This window comes from Euleptes europaea, chromosome 9 (genome assembly GCF_029931775.1).
Source record: "Euleptes europaea isolate rEulEur1 chromosome 9, rEulEur1.hap1, whole genome shotgun sequence".
Taxonomy (NCBI): domain Eukaryota; kingdom Metazoa; phylum Chordata; class Lepidosauria; order Squamata; family Sphaerodactylidae; genus Euleptes; species Euleptes europaea.
In genome coordinates this window covers 59,624,748-59,644,583 of record NC_079320.1, presented here as the reverse complement: position 1 = coordinate 59,644,583, position 19,836 = coordinate 59,624,748, and the positions used below count along the sequence as shown (strand labels likewise).

The window sequence follows — 19,836 nt, the reverse complement described above, 5'->3', positions numbered from 1 at the left end:
ATTGCACAGAGAAGCCATTGAAATTCACAAACATCAGCACAACTTTAACAGAAAAGAGGAGAGTTTAAGAATGAATAAGGCTTGGCTTCCTGCCCTGAAAAACCTCCAGACAAAGACAACATTCAACAATAGCCATACAGATTAGTTTTGGATTACACACATTAACAGATCACTTCAGGATACAATGGTTCCATATTAACATACCATATCCTCATTAGCACATTATCTTGATACTTACAGGACAATACTTTTGCAGGACAATACTCAGCTCAAACCCAACCCCTTTCTGACTATATATTACTCTTTCTACACCCTTGACACTGAGAGACACTGTCCTTCAGTGTTACTACTCTGAAGATGCCTGCCACAGTTGCTGGCGAAACGTCAGGAAAGAAAATTCCAAGACCACGGTTACACAGCCCGGATAACCTACAAGAACCAATCAGACATGATTCTTCAAAGAAAATAAAAAGCCAGACCTTAACCATGATCAGAGATATCTGTATGAGTAATTCATCAACTTCCACAGTTATATCTTGGGGACTGGATCCACTTACCAGCCTTCAATACAACAACAACTTCTTGAACTGTTGGCTTTTCCCGTCAGAGAAAAAGAAACTTCAGACCACTAATGCTGCAAAGAATTCAGTGCATCCATGTTTCTGTTGAATCAAGGATTCAGACTGAGTAACAAGTCCTTGCAAACTCACTTTTCATCATCCTATAGGCTTTGTTACGCATGCACTAAAGAGAGAGCCCTGAAAACATGCCAACAAACTGGCAGAAAAATATCATATGGATCCAAAAGCCAGTAGAGCTGCTGTTTCTCTTGTTCCTGACAAAGAAGGCAACATTCAGAATGAGGTCACTACGTGAGGCTGCTCTCAACGTGAGGTTTGGCTGCCATGTGGTAAACGTTAACATCTGAAGAGAGAAGTAAAGGCAGGTCTGGGCATATAGCAAGCTGGATTTCAGCCATGAAAATATGCATTGTAACTTACCACTCCACTCAGCAAAGTTTGAAGCCTTTCTCTAGCCCAAAGAATATCCCTCCAAATTAAATAGCTTTTCCACCAGCGGGAGCACCACTTCAAGTTGGAGGAAGACTTTTTGGGTTTGAAGAAGGCTTCAAACTTTGGAGAGGTAGGATATAGGCCACTGTATCATGTGGAAGGGGAATATAGTTCATAGCTTTGGAAAAGAGCACATTCACAACCTGGAGATATAACATTACATGGATATGGATGAAGAGAACATGGGAGGGGGCTATTTGGCACATAATACAGTCTTTAGTTGGGTACAATCATTACCCCCACAGAACATTTCTCGGGATGATCAGCCCACCAACAGGTTATGGGCTACTCTATCTGCATGCCAAACCAAAATATCTTAGTGGTACTAATTCTGCACATACCTCTGTCTTCACCATTTCTCTGAACTAATGAAAAAGAGGGAGCAGTCTCCCTTCTTATTGGCAGATTCACACCCCAAATTTGGTTTCAGAGGGTACCCTGTACACCTAGAGCAGTATTACTGGTAGTTTTTTGTGAGTTGCAGCAGGAAAAGAAAGGCAGGTAAGTTCTATTCTGCTGGCAGAAGTGCCTTCTGTAATCAGAAAACAATATTGAATCCAACCCAGTACATTTCATTTTACTCATTATAAAAATTTGTATTTTCAGTTTGCAACTTCTATTTTTTCCTACCTCTCTCATGGCATAAACCAAGATACTTGAGCTAAGTACAGTTCTCGCTCTCACTCTCTTAACAATGGGTATATTCACAATTTCTTATAGAAAACTATTTTAAAAGTTTGCAAATTAGCCAACTATTATAATTTTACATTCTTATTAAGTTATAGCCCTGACCTGGATGGCCCAGGCTAGCCTGATCTTATCAGATCTCAGAAGCTAAGCAGGGTCAGCCCTGGTTAGTATTTGGATGGGAGACCACCAAGGAAGTCCAGGGTTGATATACAAAGGAAGGCACTGGCAAACCACCTCTGTTAGTCTCTTGCCTTGAAAACCCCATAAGGGGTCGCCATAAGTCGGGTGCGACTTGACGGCACTTTACACACACACACACACACACACACACACACACACACACACACTAAGTTATAAAAAAGGCATTTAAATTTTGTTAAACCTTTAAAATAAGATGGAAAGGCAGCACAGAAGATAAGCAAGATAATAAAGAATTGACTGTAGAATAGATTTGTTTAAGATGAGATATGTAATGTTTTAACAGTTATGATTCGGACTTCTGGGTCAGATGGCCCCACCGCCAGTAGCGCGGGACTCGCGCTCCAGCTGAACGCTGCCTGGGGGCAAAAAACTGTCCCCAAAAACATCAGCAAGCGGCACCCCTCGGAGGAAGAGGGGATGCTGACACGGGAGCCGGTGGCTGCCCCGTCATCCGAGCGATAGCCGCCGAGAAATCGGCGGCGGTCGCTCTGACAGGCGCTGCCGAAGAGCCGGCGCCATCTTCAAAGGGACAGCTGGAGAGACGCGGTGGAGGACTCTGATTTTTTTTTAAAAAGCAAGTTTTAAAGATCTTATTTTTTAAAAAAAATCAAAACTGGGGTGTTTGGCAGAGTTGCTATTAAAGAGGACTATTTTGAACTAGCTATAGTTTCATTAAGCCGTTTTCAGTTACTTTTGGCTTTTTGCCAGGGGACTGACACAGTTTAAAAACTACTTTCAGTATTGGAAGACTCCTATAAAAAAAGAAAAGGAGTAAGAAAACAACTACATTGACATGAAACACAACAACTGATATGTCATAGTGAATGTGTTTCCTCCAAACTGGATTGATTCATCTGATCTAATCCTTTTTTTAAGCTATTGAACTAAAACAAGCAATCTGCCCCCCCTTTTCTGGATTATGAGCTGGACTCTACTTAGCCTCCAAAATCAATGGGAGAAAAGGAGAAGCATGTCAGAGAATTTCTCAAAGAATCAAAGTTACAGGTACAGCCCCCCCCCCCACGAAGAGCTTTTGTATCTGCACCAACGTTAATATTGTCAACACCTTTAATAACTACATCACTCACGGCAAAGATGGCTCCTGAAGCCAGACCTGAAGTGACACTGAATTCTGTCTTTGAACTGTTAACCAAGACTCATCAAGATGTCACAGAAATGAAGCAGGAACTGAGTCAAAATACAGCTACTACTTCTCAGAATTCAGTTGCAATAGCTGCTTTACAAGACACAATTACATCTCTGACTGTTAGGCAAGACAAGGTGGAAGCCAAACTTTCTAAAACTACACAGGTGACCAAAGAGATGAAGAAAAAGGTGGACACCTTGGAGATGTCATTAGAGGCCTCGCGGGAGAGAGACGAGAAGCAAGAAGACCAAATGGCAATGCTTGAACTTAAGATCAAGGAATCTTCCCTTCGCATATGTGGGTTGAAGGAAAAAAATTGAAGGAAGAGATTTGCGGGGGTATTTGAAAGGTCTTTTGGCAGAATTTCTACAGGGGAAGAGGTTATTGAAGGGATGATTGTGACGGCTTACAGAATTAACTCGGCATATGCAACAAAAAACAAAGTTCCAAGGGACTGCTTACTCCAACTTTTTTCGAGGAGTCATCGTGATCTTATTCTTAACAGCCATTACAAGCTACCACTCCAAGTTGAAGATGAACCTCTGAGATTAATGAAGGAAATTCCTGCAAGGTTGCTGAGAAAAAGGAAGGATTTTATGGAGATTGTGGAACGTTTAATACTAAATGGAATACAATTTAGATGGGAATTTCCGCAAGGCATCTCTTTCACCTTTAAGGCTAAAAGGTTCAAGATCACAGATACCAACAAGGCTGAACAGTTCTTGCGAAGATATGATGCAGAGCTCTTTAAATCAGCAAAACTGACCAAACAACCCTTTGCTAAAGAAGTTACGGAAGAAGAAAAGGCGGCTGAAGCAAATGTTGGAGGACTACCAATAGACTCAGCAGAGGAATCTGTCAGATGACAAGGAAGGCTGAATGGAGACAAATTAAAAATGAAGGGAACTATGGGGGAGGGAGGGGGTAGGCCATGGGGTATGGATGATATTTTTGGCTTTACGAAGAGATAATGGATCTAACTGAATTTTAATATGTTACAGGTTTTATCTTGGAACATTAATGGGCTGAATTCTCCTAACAAAAGGAAGAAAATATTTCACCATATGCAAAAGTCTAAAGTTATATTATTTGTCTACAGGAAACGCATATTGTTCCGAAGGATATAGTTAGACTGGAACATCCAAGGTTGGGTAAACTTTTCACGTCATGTAATGAGAAAAAACAACAACTAATGGAATAGCTATGTATTTACCCTTATCATTAGAACCGAAAACTGTTTATCAAGACAAGGAAGGAAGAATGTTGTCGGTGGAAATAATTAGTGGGTTCCAGAAGATATTATTGGTTGGAATATATGCGCCTAATACTAATAAAAAAAATTATGATAATTTAGCAATAATATTAGCTGAATATACATCAGAAAAAAATGGTATGGGTGGGGACTTTAATGGGGTAATGGTACCTAAGTTAGATAGGTCTGGAAAAAAGAAAAAAGCCAAAAGTGAAGGTAAATTACCTGGAACTTTTAACGCTCTTACAGATCAATGGGATATGTTTGATGTCTGGAGACTGGGAATGGTAACAAGAAGGGATACACTTATTTTTCTGCAAGACATCTTACAAATTCCAGGATAGATATGCTATGGCTTTTGAAAGGGTTGGTAAACAGATCAGAGAATCCAGAGATTCCGCCTAAGGTGTTGTCAGATCATAATGCGATAACATTAAAAATTAAAATAGGGGATAGAAAATATAAACCTTGGATAGTAAATGAATTTTTATTAAAAAATAGTAAAATAGTGGAAAAATTGAAGGTGGACATACAGAATTATTTTAATGAAAACATAGGTAAGGATACTCGGGAAGATATTGTTTGGGATGCCAGTAAGGCGGTGATTAGAGGAGTATTAATTCAACAAAACACAAGATGGTTTCAGGAAAGGGAGGCAAAGAAAAGAAATATTTTGGATGAAATAAGACAAGGAGAACGACAACTTAGAAAATTTCAAGATAAAGCATCTAAACAGGAACAGCGTGATAAGATTAGGAAGTGGCAACATCTTTATGAATTTTTAATATCGGATGAAATTGAACAGAAAATTATTTTTAATAAACAAAGATTTTTTGAACACGCCAACAAGCCGGGTAAAATGTTAGCATGGCAACTCAAACATAAAGAGAAAAATATCTCAAATTAAAAGGAAGGGTAAGATAACGAGAGATGAGGAGATAATAGACACATTTGTGGAATATTATACAAATTTGTATAGAAGGAATTTAGTGTCAGAGTTAGATATGGATACATATCTTACCCAAACACATTGGGAAAAAATAGCTCAAGAAAATAAAGAATTACTGGATTCTCCAATAACTAGGGAAGAACTAAAAAAGGTAATAGATAAAAGCAAATTAAATAAATCACCTGGGCCTGATGGATTTACCGCATTTTATTATAAAGTATTTAAAGATCAGTTAAGCCCTTATTTATTAGATATGATGAACTCTTGTTTGTTAAATGGGTCTATTCCTCACACTTGGAAACAAGCAAATATAGTATTAATACCTAAGGTGAATTCCGATATATCAGAAGTAAAAAACTATAGACCGATTTCATTACTAAATAATGACTATAAATTATTTGTTGCAATTTTAGCAACTAGATTGAAAATGGTATTAAATCAAATAATACATGAAGATCAAGCAGGTTTTTTACTAGGAAGATTGATTAGTCAGAATGTAAGAGCGGTAATACACCTTTTAGAATATGCGGAACAAGATACAACTCCGATGGCTAGGGTATTTCTGGATGCGGAAAAAGCGTTTGATAATGTTAATTGGCAGTTTATGATTATTTATTGGAATTTATGGATTTTGGGGAGAACTTTAAAACTGCCATAAAAAGTGTATATACTCACCAAACTGCTAATTTGCTGATAAATGGAATGGTATCACCACAGATTGAAATTCAAAAGGGAACGAGACAAGGATGTCCTCTTTCCCCTTTGTTGTTTATTTTGGTATTAGAACTGTTATTAAAAATTTTTAGACAAACTGATGAAGTAATTGGGGTACGAATGGGAAGAAATCACTATAAAGTTAAAGCATATGCTGATGATCTTGTGTGTTTTTTGATAGATCTGGTTGAACAAATTGATAGATGGAATAAAATTATGGAGGTTTATGGACAGCTTTCAGGTTTTAAAATTAATAAAAATAAAACTAAGATATTGGTTAAAAATATGACTCTTTCACAACAAATATTTATTAAAAAGACAGGATTTAGTATTGAATATAAAATTAAATACTTAGGTATATGGATATCACCTAATAATCTTAATTTGTTCCAAAACAATTATGTAAATCAATGGCAACAGATAGTAAAAGATTTAAAAAGTTGGGAAAAAATACCATTAACATTGTGGGGACGAATTTCAGTAATTAAAATGATGCTATTACCTAAGATGCTTTTTTTGTTTCAAAATCTACCAATACTGAAAGGTGCACGGATATTTAAAAATTGGAAGAAAGATATTCTAAATTTTCTCTGGGGTAAAGAAAGACATAGGATAGCATATAATAATTTAGTGGAATTGAAAGAAACAGGAGGGTTGGAATTACCAGACTTGAGAATGTACTATCAGGCAGCTTGTCTCACCTGGATAAAAAATTGGATTCTATTAGAGAATCCGAAATTATTGGAATTAGAGGGATTTAACTTACGATTTGGGTGGCATGCATACCTGTGGTATGAAAAGGAGAAAGTAAATAAAGAATTCAATTCCCATATTATTAGGTTTAGTTTATTACAAACATGGAAGAAATATAAAGGATTTTTGGAAAGTAAAACTCCCGGATGGATTAATCCTATAGAAGCTTTTATGAAAAGGGGAGTGCATTTAAATCTGGATAGTAATATATATAGAGAAATGATAGACTATAACGATGGGATCTGAATGTTGAAAACTAGAGAAGAGCTTCAAATTAAAGATTGGTTTATGTATTATAAATTAAGAGATATATTTAATAAGGATAATAGGATGGGGTTTTACCAGACTAAATCCAAATTTGAAATTATATTAACTAAGGGGAATAAAGGATTGATAGGAAGGATTTATAAATTATTGATAGAAATGAATTCAGAACAGGAAAGGGTTAAACCAGTGATGGTGAAATGGATGAGGGAATTAGGTTATAATATAGATTTGGAAGTATGGGAAAATTTGTGGAAGAAGGAATTTAAATTTACCATTACTAATGAAATAAGAGAAAATTTATACAAAATAGATGGTATATAACCCCAGTATTACTAAGTAAAATGAAAAAAGAGGATGAGGGTTTGTGTTGGAAGTGCGGAATGGATATAGGTACATTTATGCATGTTTGGTGGTTTTGTAAAAAAATTAAGAGATTTTGGAGATTAGTTTTAAAGGAAACTAACCATTTGATTAATTCAAAAATAAAAAAGACCCCGCCTTTTGTCTACTGGGTATTCCTAGAAAGAATTTAGATAAAGGTGATAGAGTCATATGCCAATATAGCTTTGCTGCAACCAGAATTATAATTGCTAAGAACTGGAAGCAAATAAATAAACCTTCAATTAAAGACTGAAGAGAAAAGTTATGGATGTATATGCGGATGGCCAAACTTACAGACTCTTTACATGGTAAAGATATGGATGAATTTAAAAAAACATGGTCCAAGGCTGCTGCATATTGGGATAAATTGGCAAAAATGGATATTACAGGTATAGTTAATGAACTATAGATTAATGTGTTTTTAATAAAGGAATATAATAATAGGTTTTTAAAGACTGTCATAACACCGCTCCGGAAGTCCAAGGGTGGAGGGCACAATGGTGGGTGGTGGAGATTTGGGCACTATATTTTTTATAAAGGCTAGCATAGAATGTATTTGTTATAGATGTAATAGTGCCCTTTGTGTGATTTTGTATTTTTCATGTTTTTTATTGTATTATGATTTTATTTTTGTTTTGTTTTTGTTTAATTATAAAAAGCAATAAAAATTTATAAAAAACATTTATGATTATATATTACATATGCATTGACTAGAATAAATTTTAACACATGTTTAATGATGAAATACACAAGTTAGAATAATAATACCAAAGGGTCAAGGGTATGAAATATATCAATCTTTAGTACTGCCCCATTCTTTCTGTAATGATTATTATGATAGAACATATCTCCTTCCATGGAGGTTTTTAAGAAGAGGTTAAGATGGCCATCTGTCAGCAATGCTGATGCTGTGACCTTAGGCAGATGATGAGAGGGAGGACATCTTGGGCATCTTCTGGTCACTAGGGGGGGGTGTGGGGGGGAGGTGGTTGTGAATTTCCTGCATTGTGCAGGGGGTTGGACTTGATGACCCTTGTGGTACCTTCCAACTCTATGATTCTAAGTTTAGGCTTGATACTTCTAAGTATTGCATATATTTCCATCTCCCCCCCCCCAAAAAAAAAAGAAAAGAAAAAGAACATTTTTATTACTTCAAACATTTCAGGAAATGCAGATTGCTTAAGTAAAGCATTACCCTGCCCTCCTGTATCCCTGAAGAAAACATTACAAGAGTATGAAAGAAGTTTAAACAACACAGAATAATTTATTTAGGAAAATAAGTTCCTTTAAGAAACAAGAAGACTGTACTGCCATATAGGTGACTTCATGACATTTTGTCTTTTCACTAGGCCAGTGGTCGGCAAACCGTGGCTCGCGAGCCGCATGCGGCTCTTTGGCGCCTTGAGTGCGGCTCTGCCCCACCGGAATCTCATCCAGGGCACCAACGGGTCTGTCTTTCTCCCCAGCGGCCCTTGGTGCCAGAAGGAAAGGGGAGAGTCCGACCACCGATCTAGAGAGGCAAATCCAAGGCAAAACCTCCCATGCATAAATGCTCTCCTGTCCTATCCCAGATGATGGGGAAAAACCCAACCGGAGTAGCTTTGCCCATCCTTACGTCTTTGCGATAGGAAAACTTCACGAGGCGAACGTCTTCCTACCGCAGAAGGGGAACCCTGCCAGGGACCGATCTCCCCAGCAGCCCCGCTCGGGAGGAACTCGAACGGGCCCGTCCCCCTCCCACAGCCGGACTGTTCCATTCCGAGCGCAGGAAGCGGGGAGGTCTCCAGCGCCGGGCCGGCCACCTCCTCGCAGCCGACTTCTCCCGCTCCTTCGACCCGAGCGTGGTCCGGCAGAGGAAGGGCCAGCAGCAGCCTCAAGAGACTCTCGGCCCAGTGGGCGGTGGGGAAGGCGACGGAGCGCCCAAGCCTCCCGGCTCTCCCACACACCCCTCGCCCCCTGCTCATCCAGCGGCCCTGCGTCCTGGGCTGGGACGCCTGGCGGTGGCGCCTGATTCGAGTTCCGGCTTGGGAAGGGGCTCAGGAGCGAGCGAGCTGAGGAACGTGCACCGTGGCCGGTCCCCAGGTGCGCACGGCCAGAGTGGCCCCCCGGATCCCCCTCCCGAGGACTAAGGTGAGGCAGAACAGCGCCACTGCCCGCCCGTGCGCGCTTTTGGGGCACCTCTTCTCCTCCCCGGGGTGTCCCACCCCCCGCCGGCAGCTCCTGCTCACGCGGCTTTTCTTTGCACAAAACCAACTGTGGAGACGCAGCCCGGCCCTGACTTTTGCCGGGAACCGTTTTGTGCGGCAACTGTTTGCCGCTAGTTTTGGGGTTTTTTAATCTCCCTCCTCTTCCTGTGCGGAAAAGGGCACATGGGTTTGTTTTGAAGCGGAGGCGTGGCCCTGACCCCTAGCTTCCAGTGCTAGGCTAGGCAGTCTTTGGGTGCCTGAAACACCCCCCACCTCTAAGTTTAAGAAATTTGGCTCTCAAAAGAAATCTCAATCGTTGTACTGTTGATATTTTGCTCTGTTGACTGATGAGTTTGCCGACCACTGCACTAGGCTAACTTTTATTCTCAAGAAGCACATGGCTGTTTACCAGCCTTATTTAACATGCAGAAATTTAATTTAAAAGACTTTACAAAGAAAAAGACTACCACAAAACTGCACCCTTATACCCAAATTGGTGTGCTAAGGAACCGCCAGAGGGAGCATTTCTAGTAGCCCAAGTCTGTCAATGAAAAGATGTAGTTACTTCAACTAGGAAACCTTTAATTCTGTGTCTACTTGCAATGAGTTCTCATATATTTTGGACGTAGAATATGTTGTTGCTTTCCTGTGGTGACCTCTAATCTTTGACTCTTCAAGATCCAAACTAGTTCAGGAAATGTTTATAATAGATTCACTGGAAAACATGAATAAACTTTGAATATTAATACATATGCATAACATAGGCTGGCTCAGGATCTTAACTGAACTGCCTCATTTTGGGCTAACAGAAGTTTCTTGCTTCAGGGCAGCTCCAGAAAGAGCATATTACAATAATCCAACCTCGTTATTACGGTAGCGTAGATCAGTGTAGCTAGGCAGGTTGAGGACAATTTGGAGTTAAATGCAGATGATTTAAAACAAAAAACCTCTTGGTCATGGTGTTAACTTGGTTTTTTAGCAAGAAGGATGGATCCAATAGTACTCCCAAGCTGTGATCAGAGTCTGATATTGCATGGTATACCCTATGGTGAGGGGTGAAGGGTCTGGAGACTAAGACCTATGAGGAAAGGTTGAAGGAGCTGGGTATGTTTATCCTGAAGAGGAGAAGACTGAGAGGGGATATGATAACCATCTTCAAGTACTCGAAGGGCTGTCATATAGAGGATGGTGCCCAGTTGTTTTCTGTTGCCCCAGAAGGTCGGACCAGAACCAACGGGTTAAAATTAAATCAGAATAGTTTCCATCTAGACATCAGAATTTCCTAACAGTTAGAGTGGTTCCTCAGTGGAATAGGCTTCCTCGCGAGGTGGTAATTGCTTCTTCCCTGGAGGTTTTTAAGCAGAGGCTAGATGGCTATCTGTCAGCAATGCTGATTCTATGAACTTAGGTAGTTCATGAGAGGAGGGCATCTTGGCTATCTTCTGGGCATGGAGTAGGGGTCACTGGGTGTGTGTGGGGGAGGTAGTTGTGAAATTCCTGCATTGTGCAGGGGATTGGGCTAGATGACCCTGGTGGTCCCTTCCAACTCTATGATTCTATGATCTTAAAGTAGCCAATCAAATCCTCTGATTTATTCAAGATCATTCCTACAAAACCAAAATGGGTATTATCATTAGCATGAAGATCCACCCATAATGACTAAGGCAACAAGCAAAATTGTGGGTGTATCCACCACCAACCCCTTCTTCCAAGTCCTCTGGCACACACAGGGAGAGGTAGGGATTTGCACTGAGGTATGTAGAAGGTAACAAAGGGCGGTAGAGACACCTGTTGTGCTTCATCTTATTCAAACATTAGTGCAGGTAGTATCTCAGGAAGGGTATATGTGCTGAGGGGAATGGCTGTTATTTAATCCTTTATCCAGCCCTTCTTTCAAGGGATACAAGATGGTGTATATTTTTCTTTCTTTTAATCCTCTCAACAGTCCTGTGAAGTGGGTTAGGCTTATACACAATCACTTGTCCAAGGTCATCCAGAGAGCTTCAAAATCTGGGGATTTGAACACAGCTCTCCCTAATTCAGGTCTGACACTGGCTCCTCAACGTACACATCTGGCACTGTCACAGGAATAGTTTTGTAAGTATTGGTCTAGAGGAAAACATTACAGTGGCCTAGGTCTGAAGTAATCCACCCAGCAGAGCAGAATTAAAAATCGCATATGTAAAAACCTGCACAAACTGTCAATGTTGCACCAAAGAATATAGATCCTATATCTGTTAAAGGAACCCATTTACTCCTCCAGGCTATATTTTACTTTACAATAGTCATACACACAGTTAGACTAGCTTGAAACATCCTGGCTATTACTTAAGAGCTATGCTAAAGAAAAGATCTCTTGTAGTACTTTTGGCATCAATATATAACATAGGTTTCCTCTAGACACATATATTCCACCAAGTAGGAGCCACACATGGAAAAAGACTTCATAGATCAGCCTCCAGTAAGGATCCCTTTTAAAAGTGTACTACAGAGAATGGAAAAAACTGGAACCAGTACCCAGAACATGTACACTTGCAAACATGTTGGGATTTCTCAACATTTTAGTCAACTATACCTGTGTCTTTTTCACCTACTCCTATGACAGACCAGGAATCTCCTACCGTTACCAGTGTCTATACCAGATACACCCACTTCAACCCCCACTGTAATGGCAGAAACACGCGTATTATTTATTCTATTGTTATTCTAACCATTCATTCAGCTGTCTGCTAAGCCAAGTAATTCTTCTCTTAAAAAAAAAAAAAGACTCAGCTGCTTTCTTACATCAGTGTAGTCACTTAACAAATTATTGGCTAGAAAAACTACAGCAAAGCTACAACCACAGTTCCGGTAAAAGGAGTGGAAGGGAGCATGAGCTAAATTATCTTCTCAACTGAACCATCCAGAAAATGCTCCAGGAAATACTTCCCTTGGGGCCCAGGTTGATGCTAAACTGTTATTCCTAGACATCACCAACTAGTCTGTCACATCTTTCATTGCAAGGAAGATTGTTGTGCTATCTGTAGATCCCTATCGCATGATACTCCTGGCACCCATAGCAATACATCAGAAGTCTCTCCCCAGCATAATTTTGAATGTTTGCTTTTTGCCCAGGTTTTCTTCTATTTTTTCTTCTTTCACGGGAGATTACATACTCTTTCTTTTTACTGTAGGATTTTATTTAAAATATCTATAGCCTGCCTTAGACACGTGCCTAAAAATCAAACTGCAAAGACACACACAAAAACCCCTCAACATAACAGTACATCAACAAGTTAAAACTCCACACAGGATAAAAATACAGCCAGATTTGCCAAAACAGTTTGCCCTCCACCAATTGTCCTCTGAAATAAAACCATCTTATAGGAAGAATTTTCTAACAGTTAAAGTGGTTCCTCAGTGGAACGGGCTTCCTTGGGAGGTGGTAAGCTCTCCTTCCCTGGAGGTTTTTAAGGTTAGATGGCCATCTGTCAGCAATGCTGATTCTATAACCTTAAGCAGATGATGAGAGGGAACGCATCTTGGTCATCTTCTGGGCATGTAGTGGGGGTCACTGGGGGTGGAGGTAGTTGTGAATTCCCTGCATTGTGCAGGGGGTTGGACTAGATGACCCTGGTGGTCCCTTCCAACTCTATGGTCAAGTCACTCTCATCCTAACCTACCTCACAGGGCTGTTCTGAGGATAAAAGTGAGGAAAGGAGAATGATGTAAGCTCCTTTGCATCCCCATTATGGAAAACGGTGGGGTATAAATGAAGTAAACAAATAAATGGGGGCAGATACAAAGTAGGTTGTTTGGTTGGAAAGGTGAAATATTATAGAAACAACAACAACAACAACAATAATTATTATTATTATAGACCTTAGGCCATATGAGTCGACAATTAAAGGAAAGGTGTAAGATTAGGGTATGGGGATCGCCAGGAGGAGGGAAAAAGGAAAAGTATGGGGAAGAGGATACAGGGGGAAATGAGGCGTCCTACACAAGCATTTGCTGGATCCTCACCGCAAAACTGGGCCTGGCCTGGTGACTGGCACCGAACAAATGGGCTGTAGTTTTCCCAGGTAGAGCCTGCCTGTGGGAGGGAAAGAGGGAAAGATGAAGACAAGGGGGCAGATGCTGGGCGGGAAGGAGAGAAAGAAACTGAAAAAGGGGAGAGGCTATGGGGCTTTCAGGGAAGGGAAGGAGAAAATAGTGGGGAAAGGGAAAATGAGATGCCCCAGCAAGTCCTTCGCTTGTATGTTCTAAGTGGCAAGTATTGTCTCCTACATTTTCTGAAGTCTGTTTTCAATCACAAGAAAGCCCCTTGGCAGCAAGCCTAGCCACACCCACTTCCATTCCAAGGGAACAGAGATATCACTCTGCAGATTTCCCCCCAACACTAAAATGCTAGGGGGATCCTATACAGCCACCACAAGAAACCAGACACTTAAGGGGCAGAATACTCCCTTCCAAATGAGCAGTTCTGAGCATTCCCCAACATTGGTGGTAAACAGTGCAACATTAAAATGCCCAGCACTGAAGGCAGATGTTTAAATAGCTTTGTGCCATATATGAACAGTATCTCTTCACCACAACTTCTTCCAACTTCTTTGTTGTTGTTTGTTTGCTTATAAAAAGTGTTTCCACCCTGCCTTTCCACTACCTGCATCCCAGGCAGTGTTGGGAGGCATTGTTCAGTTGCCCCTCTTGTGCACATTGAAATGTGTACCTAATATGAATGGTATGTGAATTTGTACTTGCAGGACCAAAGCAAAGTAGCATGCTGTATAATGATCAGGTTTGAACGTGCAAATGCCCAGGGCAAATATTGACTTAACCTTGTTTAGTACAGATTCAAATAAAATGGAAACAACAAACAAGGAATTATATTAACACAGAAGATTCATATTAAACAGTTTCTTTCCCACTTTTGTGAGAAAGGGGTTCACTTATTTCATGGATGAAAATTATACCATAATATCTTATAAACTGTAAAAACATAGGGCCTTGGGTTTTATTTAACCATCCTGTTACATCTGTCTGCAGATACTGCAGCCAAATTGTAAAAAACAACAACAGAAAAGTCTTTTGAATATTTTTCCAGTCTTGACTAAACCACCAACACAAATGTGCACCCATTCAAGCATAGTCATTTAATAAGTTCTTCAATAAACGTTAGCTCTTCAAACCATAAATCGTTCTAGAGTGATTCTGAAATATTTTCCCATTTCACACTGGGATTGCCTGTTCACACCATCACAGAAGCGTCTACTTTAAAATTCTCAAATATCCGCCATGAAACTGAGTGACTCAGATACTACATTACTTGGTCTCTCCTTCCAAAAGGAGAACAGAAAGTAACTCCAGACTTTGCACCCTCCCACACCGATCCCTTTCATCGTGGTTCACAAAGGGAGCTGGGCAGCCTCTCCCCATAGGCTGCTGGTACTACACGGTCATGTTAAAAGCAACTCATCCCCACCCCCAAAAAAATCACGTCAATCAATCTGCCCACTGATCAATCTTAAATTGCTCTCCTGCAATCCCCACATCCAACTGCATAAATGCACACAGAAACCATAGAAAGCACATGGAGGGTAATTGCTTCAAACAGGGAATGAAAATAATCTACACTGCAGCCTTTCAAAAAGATCCCGTCCATAATCCCAAAAGATTCAAAAGCATTACCTCACCGCCGCTTTGAGACAAACTGAGCATTCACTCTGGGTCCTACCCAGCATTCCCTGGTCCACACAAAGACAACAGAGGTGTGACCAATCACATTGTGGCTAGCAAGCACTGTTTGAAAGCTCCCTCCTTACACTGCCCATTGACACGCTAGCTGGCAGCCTGCTGAACCTGTTGTCATGGCAACACATCCCGGCTGCTCTCCACTGAGGCTTGTTACATTACTCAGCCCCCCCTCCCCTTTTTACCATTCACTTTTGCTAATTAAAAATTTAGGAATATGTTTTGCATGTCGGAAGCAAACAGAAACAAAACAGTCTCCTTGTCTACAAAAAAAAAGAAGAGGTGAAATAATTAAAACAAACAGAATCCTTGCTATAAACCAAATCAACGGACAGCTGCATAGACCTGGACAGATGGAAGTGGCCCAGTAAAGCTGGTCTGCTACAAAATGAAAACAAGCACAGACCCAGAGACACTCCTCCAGCCCGTTCTGAAGCCTGCATCTCAAACGGCAACAGAAGCATTGTGGTCTCTCTTCAGAGAATGTTTATGCTGAAACTGATTACTTGTAGATTCTCTCCCGATACAACTCTGAATGTTAAAACGGGATCCATGCATCCCCAAAATGTCAACAGGATGCTGGAAAGAAGGGTTGTGTGGGAAAAGATCGTAGTTACGCTGCCAATATGGGCAGAAGAGGGACAGTGGGATGGGGGAAAGGGGGCCTGAAGAAAGGAGGACGTGGAATCTGTGATACGTAATCTTCGCAGTGACTTCATCATTACACAACATTTTGTTAATCAGTACTGCTTATGCCGTATCACCAAGGCGACAATTCAGAAAGGTCAGATTCCTTAACGTGATATAGGAGCAAAGATCCCCCAAATACAACAAATGCATCAACAAAATGCAAGATGTATAATGAGATTCAATTAGAAAAATATGTTCAACATGCACTGCCTATCTTGATGGGGAAGAGAGGGTAAGTGGAAAGAAGGCATATGCATGGTACAGATCCCCGGCAACAGATCCCTCCCCCCCAAGACAACACATTTATGGAGTGATCACTGAACTCTCAGCTTCTAACAAATTAATAATGAGAAAATATTTATTGAGTATAATGGCTAAGACTATGGAATCAGTCTTAACTGTAAAACAAAAAAAGACATACAGGGTGACTGTCCCTTATCCGGACTGCTTGGGACCAGAAGTAGTCGGTATTTCAAATCTTTCTGTATACTGGAATATTTGCATATACATAATGAGGTATCTTGTGGATGGGACTCAAATCTAAACACAAAATTCATTTAAGTTTTATATATGTTTTATATACACTTTATACACATAGCCTGAATGTAATTTTAAACAATATTTTAAATGATTTTGTGTACACTGAACCATCAGAAAGCTAACTGGCATGTGAGTAATGCCTATATGCCGGCTCAAAAAGTCTGGTTTTCGGGTCAGTCCAGATAGCGGATGTCCGGATAAGGGATATTCAACCTGTACCAGAGTTTTCTTTTTTAAGCACTTGAGTGCTGATCTTGAACTCCATGCCACATGATATGGCAGACTTTAAACATCATCTCATGAAAGTCAGCAGTCCGTAAAAATGTTCACTAGCCCAGCAGTCTAAATGGACCTATGCTTAAATCATTTGCAAGGCCACCAACTGCCAAAGAGAGGGGGGGGGGTCGCTTCTGGTTTAGAAATTAAGTCACCTGGAAGCATAAAGCTCCTTTCCACATCTCTATTGTCTTAACTTCTTGCAAACAGCAGGACAAAGCATGCAGGGATAAGACCATTGAGAATACATGCCAACTGTTTTCTGTCAGCAGCACAAATATCTGAAGAAATAAATACACCCTACTGCCCCCCCCCCAGTGAAACCTGAACTACTGCACTGGTGCCTATGATAACTCACTCAACATTCCTTTGTCTTAACTTTCAACCTGAGCTTCTGAGTTCAGTTTTCATCTCACAGACACACACCCACACAGATCTTGTGCTGGCAGATGATTTACACTGGCATAATGGGTTGAATCCTACAGATGTGCTGCAAACGGAAGAGCATCTTTCCCCCAGCAGCCTCCTGTGACATCTGAAAAAGCACTGCTGGAGGGTGACGGGATCCTCAAGGACCAACAAGCCACACGGGCCAGAGAGATGCAGTAAGCAAGATCACCTCTTCAGTGCTCTTCTGTCAGCAGAATGTCCCTAGGATGCTGGTGGATTAAAACACCAGTGGAACCCTCACAGGTATTAGCTGAACACTGACAGTGCGAGGTGCAAAAGTGGGTTAAAATGGGACTTACGGTGCAATCCTAAAGAAGGGGGGAGGCAAAAGCCCTTAGAAGGCAATGTGACCCCAGCACAGGTGTAAAAGCCATGTGCACCAATGAAATGGGCATTTATGCCGGCATCAAGCCACTTATGCCAGTGCCAGGGAGTGGTGCAGCAGCGCCATGCATAAGCACCAGTGCAGCTACGGCGGCAACGTACCTCTGGCGCAGGGGCTCGTGCTGTCGCCAAAGTGGCGTTCCCAGGGGCAGGGCTGATAATTAGTCAGCTCCCTGAGCCCTTTCGCCCTGGGAACGCCCACTTTTACCGGTGCGAATTTACACCAGCAAAAATGGTGGTGCATACAGCTGTTTCACGGGGGTTGGGGGAGCGTTCATTTCCGCCTTGGTGGCTGTGGTGCAGCAAACCGCTCAGGAGGTGGCTCAGCTGTGCCATGGATTGCGCAGCAAGGCATGGGAGGAGTGATGGTTAGTCAGGATTCAATCATCAGACTGCCCCCCTGTGCTGATGTAAAGTTACATCTGCAAAACAGAGTTGGGTAAGTAAAAATATTCCTATTGGAATCAATGGAAAGTCTCAGATTATTCTCTCATGTTCTTCCCCTTCCACGTCCACGTCAAATTGCAACTGACTCAGAAACAGCCAATAGCACAGCATCAAGAGTATACAGGACCCAGAAAGGGAACATATGATTAAGAAGTGTGACAAGCAGAATAGAGCAAGAGTCCAGCAGCACCTTAAAGACTAAAAACATTTGTGGCAGGGTTTGAGATTTCGTGAGTCACAGCTCACTTCTTCAGCTCACTTCTTTCGTGTGACTCACGAAAGCTCATACTCTGACAGAAATTGTGTTAGTCTTAGAGGTGCTACTGGACTCTTGCTCTTTTCTACTGCTACAGACAGGCTAACATGGCTACCCATTGTGGCCTATCTCCATGGAAAGCAGAACAGATAAGTAAAAAAAAAGAAAGAGCCAAGCTACAAACTGCACGGCATTTTACACATGACAACTGGAAATACATCCTTCCCCAAATGTTTTATAGGAAAGGATGACAATTAACTTCAGGTGAATTTACAAATTCCTACATGCATCAAGAGGTTCTAAAGGTGGTGGATAGGTGGTGGTGGAGTTATCAACTTGTGACAGATCTCTATAGAAGACCTTTTTGCCTTTTCCCCACTTTTACTGCTCACAAGTCATGACCAGGACTGCCACACTGAGTCAGTTAATCATTAAAAAAGCCCTTTGATTTACTTAAATGTGCTCCCAATTAGTTGAGCAATATTTTTTAAAGTGTAAATTATATTTAGTACCAGTCCTTCCCCTCTTTCAAAAAGGATGGCAGAGATTCTTCTTTATTTCTGAGTGAAGGGGTGTCTTTTCTAAAGTTATCCCTACAGTATGTGTATCATCTTGAAAGTATGATTTTATGCATATGCAAACTGTGGAAGGTTGCATCAATTAAAGAAGTGCATACTCATACAATTTTAGACTATTAAAGGAATAATCAAGTTAAGATTTTTAAAAACAAAAATGGACTATTCTAAAACTGCTGAATGAACCATTATAGGCAGCAAGGGCTATAAACTATTTTGGATCATACTTGTTCCTACAACCTCTGAATTTCGATTATGTACACAAATGTTGTGTGAGAAGTGCAAAGAAAGTTTTTAAAAAAATCTTGCTTCAATAGTGAACCTTCATGAGGCTCCAGAGAGAGAAGAACACATGAAGCTGCCTTATACTGAATCAGACCCTCGGTCCATCAAAGCCAGTATTGTTTGCTCAGACCGGCAGCGGCTCTCCAGGGTCTCAGGCAGAGGTCTTTCACATCACCTACTCACCTAGCTCCTTTAACTGGAGATGCCGGGGATTGAACCTGGGACCTTCTGCATGCCAAGCAGATGCTCTACCACTGAGCCACGGCCCCTCCCTGTAAACTGTGAGCAAGGAACAAGCAGAAAAGTATTCAGGATTAACAATAACTTTTCAGAAATGATTTTTTGGGGGGAGGGGAAAAAAAACTAAAACTATTATAGAAAAGAAGGAATGTGAAATTCTTGCCAAGGGATGGACATAAGGATACCAGATTCTAGCTTATCTGCAACTGGAAAGAACGACCCCCTTAGCATTACAGCTGCAATGCATATTAACAAATGTTCAAAGTGTGAGACATTTCCAGATTTTTCTACTCTAATTCTGAATGAAAAAAATCAAATTTGAAATTCAAATCTGGAGTATATAGACA

At 40.9% G+C, this 19,836-nt stretch overlaps 1 protein-coding gene across 3 annotated transcripts in view; it reads right to left on the bottom strand.

The window, feature by feature from the left end:
• STOX2 (storkhead box 2) overlaps positions 1 to 19,836 on the bottom strand; it is a 144,568-nt gene that overhangs the window by 28,074 nt on the left and 96,658 nt on the right. Inside the window, exon 1 of one of the 3 annotated variants that reach the window (XM_056855661.1) lies at positions 15,284 to 15,337. The exons of the other annotated variants lie outside the window; for them this stretch is intronic. The gene's annotated coding sequence lies outside the window, so the exon portion shown is untranslated. Of the gene's footprint in view, positions 1 to 15,283; positions 15,338 to 19,836 lie in introns of those variants that run through there. 3 annotated transcript variants of the gene reach the window in all.